The 6,468-nt window shown below is 41.2% G+C and overlaps 1 protein-coding gene across 1 annotated transcript in view; it reads left to right on the forward strand.

Annotated features, from left to right (window-relative positions):
- STMND1 (stathmin domain containing 1) overlaps positions 1–6,468 on the forward strand; it is a 114,711-nt gene that overhangs the window by 40,071 nt on the left and 68,172 nt on the right. The window lies entirely within an intron of this gene.

The following is a 6,468-nucleotide window of genomic DNA, read 5'->3' on the forward strand; positions in this document are numbered from 1 at the left end:
CCACCATCTGTCTGTCAGTAGAGGCTTGCATGTTGCTATGATGTTGAACAGGCTTCAGCAGAGCTTCCAGACTAAAATAGAGTAGGAGGAAAATTCTGGTGATCTACTTCCAAAAAGTTAGACAATGAAAACCCTATGGATCACCACGGTCTTATCCCATTGGGCAGGGGGTCACTATAAGTTGGAGATGACTTGGCAGCAGCTAACAACAACAATATATTGTGCTTGCTTTGTGCCAGGGACTATTTCAGGAGCTTTAGAGACATATTAATACATTTAATCCTCTCTAATCAATTATATGTGGTAAGCACTATTATTACCACCCCCATTTTACAGATAAGGAAACTGAAGCACAGAGAAGTAGCTTGCCCAATATGTCACAGCTAGTGAATGGAAGTGACAGATTTGGGCCAAAATAATCTAACTGGAGTCCATACACTTAACCTCCAAGCTATTAGGAAATCCCCGAGCACACCACTATAATGCTTTGCAATGCCTCGATATTTCCAGGTGTGATGAGGTGAAAGTGTTTTGCATGTGGGAAGGACATGAATTTGTGGGGGGCTAAAGGATCAATGTTATGGTTTGGATTGAATCCCCCAAAAAATATATGTTGTAAATTCTAACCCTTACATCTGTGGTTATAATCCCATTTGGGAATGGGTTTTCTTTGTTATGTTAATGAGACAGTATTAATATAGGGTTGTCTTAAGTCAATTTCTTGTGAGATATAAAAGAGATTAAACAAGCATGCAGCAGAACAGAGATGGGGGAAGACAGACGTCACATCACATGGCGATCACTAAGGAGCCAACGATAGAAGCTGAAGGGGCAAAGACATTTCCCCAAAGCCGACAGCGATAGAAAGCCTTCCACTAAAGGCTGGCACCCTGAATTTGGACTTCCAGCCTCCTAAACTGAGAAAATAAATCTGTTTGCTAAAACCACCCACTTGTGGTATTTCTTGTAGCAGCACCAGACAGCTAAGACACCAGGCAAAAGAAAAACCTGGATAAGGCTCTCTCAGATAGACTAGTTGCAGGGGATCTTGTGCAGGAAGAATCCACAGATTACAATGTCTCCTGAGTAACAGTTTGGGTAAAGAGGTCACCTTTACCATCTAGACACCCTATTAGTGACTATAGAGCCTGGTGTGGAGGTCATGGCTGTGAGAGGGTTGGGTGACAGAGGAAGAAAAGATGATGGTGGCCGGAGGGATATGGAAGTGGGACAACAGGAAGGGATGTAAAGTGGCATAATAATCTGGAAGTGGTTGGAAGGCAAGTATGTTTTAGGCATCTTGGGCTCATCAGTTTTCATTGAAATAAAATTTCCTGGCAACAAATCATCCCAGTATCTCAGGTCTTTTGTCTACGTGCAAATGCTAATGCAAAGAACCACAATGAGTGTGGCTTCCAAATTGGTAGGCTACTAACCCAAACTGGGAAATCTTTTGTTGATTTAACCTGTTCATGAATAAATTATTTTGTTTTTTGGAATTTTTTGATGATGCCATGTTTTTTCGCTAATGGAATGGATGCTGAATCATTGTTTGTTGGTAGCATTTTTATTATTTGAAAAAAAATTGGATGCCAGTTGCCAGTGGGACATATCAGTCCCATGTTCCATGAAGCACATCACACATGCAGGGCATATTGGTCCCATGGTGCATCTCACTTCCTGGTTACACTTGAGCCATAAAATACCTACTCAACTTTCCAAAAATACACACAAAATACTAAATAAACTTTGCACATGCTGCACGTTATCAGGTGGATTTAGAGTAGGCCATATCAGTACCTTGTTGCATGAAACACATCACACACAAGGGACATAACAATCCCATGGCCCAGGAAGTGCATCACAAACTGGTTTTGCCCCAAAAATAACTCATTTACTTGAATGTTTCCTAAAGTGGGTAATTGTATGTCTTAGTTATCTAGCGCTGCTACAATAGAAATACCACAAGCGGATGGCTTCAACAAACAGAGGTTTATTCTCTCACAGTCTAGTAGGCTAGAAGTCCATATTCAGGGCATCAGCCCCAGGGAGAGGCTTTCTCTCTCTGTTGGTTCTGGAGGAAGGTCCTTGCCATCAATCTTCCCCTGGACTAGGAGCTTCTCAGTGCAGGGAGCCTGGTCCCAAAGGACACACTTTCCTCTCAGTGCTTCTTTCTTGGTGGTATGAAGTCCTCTTGTCTCTCTGCTCACTTCTGTCTTTTATATCTCAAAAGAGACTGGCTTAAGACACAATCTAATGTTGCAGATTGCTAATCCCATCTCATCAACATCCTAGAGGTAGGATTTACAACACATAGGAAAACCACATCAGATGACAAAATGGCGGACAAGCACACAGTACTGGGAATCATGGCCTAGCCAAATTGATACACATATTTTGGGATGACCCAATTCAGTCTATAACATTGTACCTTCCCAATAACACAAAGGAAATAGTAATACTTGCAAGCCTTATCTCACTGTTCAGAAGCCAAAAGACACAAAAATTTCACACAATCACTCCTCTGGGAAACATCCCCTCATATGAACAGCTCTCAACACTCAAATGTGGTGCAGACCAACTTCCTTGAGTTTTAGGCAGTTGCACCAGTATTTGCCATGATGCCAGAAGGTACTGAAGTGGCTCAAATGCCTCCCAATAAACCTCCAGGGGCAGAAGACGTAACACTGGCATATATATCCCATGGTCCGTGAAAGGGTTAAATTTCCATGACAATGAGATCTGATGAGGGTCTGTTTCTGAATCCTCGGCATGTTCGCAAAGGCATACTCTGAGTTTTTTTCTTCCAGAAACTTTTTTATTCAATCAGGAGATGTTAATATTCCAACCACTTTGGGGTAGACACTCTGGTAGATGCTGGGAGAAATAGACGAAGAGGTACAGTCTCTTTACTCAAGGAGCTCACAGTCTAGTGAGCAGTCACATGCATATATGATCAAGGACAATGCAGTTACGGTGACAATAGAGTAAAAACCAGTTGCCTTTGCGTTGACTCCAACTAATGGTGACCCCATGAGTGTCAGAGTAGAACTGTGCTCCATATGGTTTTCAATGACTGATTTTTCAGAAATAGATTGCCAGGCCTTTCTTCTGAGGCACCTCAGGGTAGACTGGAACCTCCAACCTTTCTGTTAGCAGCTGAGCACGTTAACCACTTGCACCACCTACAGACTCCGACAATAGAGCACAAGGTGTTCAGAAAACACAGAGAGGGAAACATCTGACTATTCCAGAAAGCTTCAGGGAGGAGGTGTCACAGATGAATATTCCAAGAATCAGAGTCCCCCCGGTGAAAGAGGAGTGTGAAGGAAGGAAATTTCTGGCAGAAGGGACAACTAGACAAAGTTATGGAAGTGTGAGAGAGCATGAATAAAATAGTAAAAATTCTATTTATTACTATCTTTTCCCTTTTATTACCACTTAAAGATAGTGTCATGGATTGAATTGTGTCTTCCCAAAAATATCTGTCAACTTGGCTAGGTCATGATTCCCAGTACTGTCTACCATTGTCTACCATTTTATCATCTGATGTGATTTCCCTATGTATAATAAATCCTATCACCATGATGTAATAAGATGGATTAGTGGCAGTTATATTGATGAGGTCTACAATATTAGATAGTGTCTTAAGCCAATCTCTTTTGAGACATAAAAGAGAGAAGTAAGCAGAGAGACAAGAAAGCAGTGCCAGGAGAAGAGTGCGTCCTTTGGACCTGAGGTTCCCAGACCAAGGGAAGACTGATGCATTGCAAGGACTTTCCTTTGACAGAGACAGAAAGCCTTCTCCTGGAGCTGATGCCCTGAATTTGGATTTGTAGCCTACTAGACTGTGAGAAAATAAATTTCTCTTTGTTAAAGCCATCCACTTGTGGTATTTCTGTTACAGCAGCACTAGATGACTAAGACAGATGGTAATAGCTCAGTGCTGGGTGATGGGAAGGGGAGGAGATTGATCACTTTCTGCTCATATGGCCAGTATTATATAATGTCCCTGGATTAAAATACAAAATGGAAAATTATGGCTTTATCTATTATAGTCTCCTTTTCCTTCTTCTTTTCCTTCTAGCTTCTGAGTTGCTGCAGGAATTTGCTCTTTTGTGCCCGTGAAACCAAGTTTCTTCCTGGGATGAAAATGGAACCAGCTCACCGTTTCCTATTTCCCGTCAATGACAAATTTCCCCCTAATCTGATTACTACTATATTATTAGACTCTATTATCATGTCACCCTTTTTAGCATATAGATAGAATTTTTATTTTTTCCTAAATGCTTAAATAATTTTTACTCCTTTAAACACTCTTTAAATGCCTTTTCAATGAATGTTACTCATTACTGGTGAGATGTATTCACATCTGGTTCTTTTCAAAAGGCATAACGGGAAGGAGGTAACAAGCTTTGACAGGTTATTAAAGAATGGTTAAGCTTTCAAGTTTCATTGTAATTTCTGGCCAGAGTTGGGGGATAATATTTTATATTTATTTCATGACATGGCACTTTGTCATATAATCCACCCAACCTGCCACCACCACCAAAGAGTTTGCTATGTGAGAATTTCAGTGCCAATTCTTGGCTTGCAAGTTGCCTGCAAGAGATCAGAGAGTGTCTTAGAAACAAAGTAGAATTTGCCTCTCTCTGATCACCATAAGCAGAAATGGAAAAGAACGCTGAACCAAAAATAGTAGCACCATTTACTCTGACAGAATAGGAAGCTAACAGCTTCTGCTTGTGAGTTTTAGGATCTTGAGCAAGCAATACCTCTGTGACTCCTTTTACTCATCTGTCAAACAGAAATGATGATAGAGTGCAAATACATTTCCCTAAACAAAGTCCAGAATTAGCACACTGTTGAGTTCATTTTGTACGGCCCTGAATTTTACCAAAAGCAAGGACTAAAATAACTGAGTGGTCCACTGGCCAAATGGCAGAGATTGCCACAGGGGTTAATAAAATTCTGTCTACAGAGAGAGTTCTGGAGCCACATTTGCAATTGTCTCTTGGCCAAAAGAAATGTATAATTATAGTATGCACTATTTTCAGTACAATTTCATAGAATATTCTATCACAGAAATGAACACCCTTGAATAGTTAGATGTTCTGTGGGAAGGTAGAAAAAATCATGTTTTAGATTCCAAATATATGGTCCTAATCTCTGCTTGTCTCCTGTGTGACTCTACAATCAACTATAGACTGGTCAACAGTTCTCAAACTTTTTTGCACAGGCACCTCATCTGCAAAGGGGAGCAAACAAGTCACTTGCCCAGGAATTGAGGGGAGAACTCTGGAGCCATCTCTCGTTATCATAACATCATCCTGTAAATATTCTCACTTATCATAAAAACCGTATCATAAAAAACAAGTCTTCTTGATTTTGAAGTAAAAATGTCTTAAATTAATTAGTGGCATGTAAAATTTACTTTCCATTAAGTTGTGTCATGCTTATCCAGTGGCCTTGAGTAGCCACTGGCCATTGCTATGTATCTCGGGGGTGGGTGTGGGGAGTAGATATACCCCAATTTAAAAAGTTCTGACCTATATGATCACACAACTGAGAGAATTGATATCACTATAAACTCATGGTCCCCTGCCTCAAGTGGACACCTAACATGGCCCTACTGCACAATGTCCCTACTCTCAAAGTCCTAACTCCCCCTTCCTAACTATCCTTCTGAGCAAATGATTCTTTGTTACCCATAAAAGAGAAAAGCAAATGCATTAGATAGGAAACTTCTCCTATTCCCTCTACAAAATTTACCCACCTACCTGTACCTGTACCAGTCCTCTCTTCCATCCTTTTTGTTATCGCATACAAAGGGACTGTCCTCTTCTCAAAGGTGTTGTGGTCCCTACTCCCTCTTACCTTCTCAGGGACCATACTCTGGTTATCTTCCTTATCTTCTGCATCCTTACCTCCCTTTTTCAAATGGATTCTTCCCATTGGTATCAAATAGGTTTTATAATCTTTCATCTCAAAAAGAAGCAATAGAAAATAAACCCTGAGAATTGACTTACAAGGCGTTTCAAGATGGTGAAGTAATCAGACAATTCATAACATTCCTTTTCCAACAAATATCTGAGGAAACAAGTGAATCTGATACAGACAATGACTTTGGAACCCTAAGCATCAATCACAAGGCTGAAGAATTGGACCAAGTGCCAAGTGGAAAGAGAGACAGTATAAAAATGGTACACTTGGAGAATTATAGATCACTGGCACCTTGCTAGCCAAATCTGTACAGCATGGCCATATTGAGACAAAGCAAGCAGCATTCCCAGTCTAAACCCCCATCCACTGGTGCAGCCAAGCAGAAGTGACTCTGCACTCATGTCCAGTGCCAGGCAGGAGTACTCCATGCACTGTGCCAGTTAAGTGCACACATCCCATCCACCGCGTGCACCCCAGGCCCCTGTGCTGGAGGCCCACAGGCCTGTGGGACCGCCCACCCTCCTC

Source organism: Trichechus manatus, unplaced genomic scaffold, assembly GCF_000243295.1.
Source record: "Trichechus manatus latirostris isolate Lorelei unplaced genomic scaffold, TriManLat1.0 scaffold00103, whole genome shotgun sequence".
In the NCBI taxonomy this organism is placed as follows: Eukaryota; Metazoa; Chordata; class Mammalia; order Sirenia; family Trichechidae; genus Trichechus; species Trichechus manatus.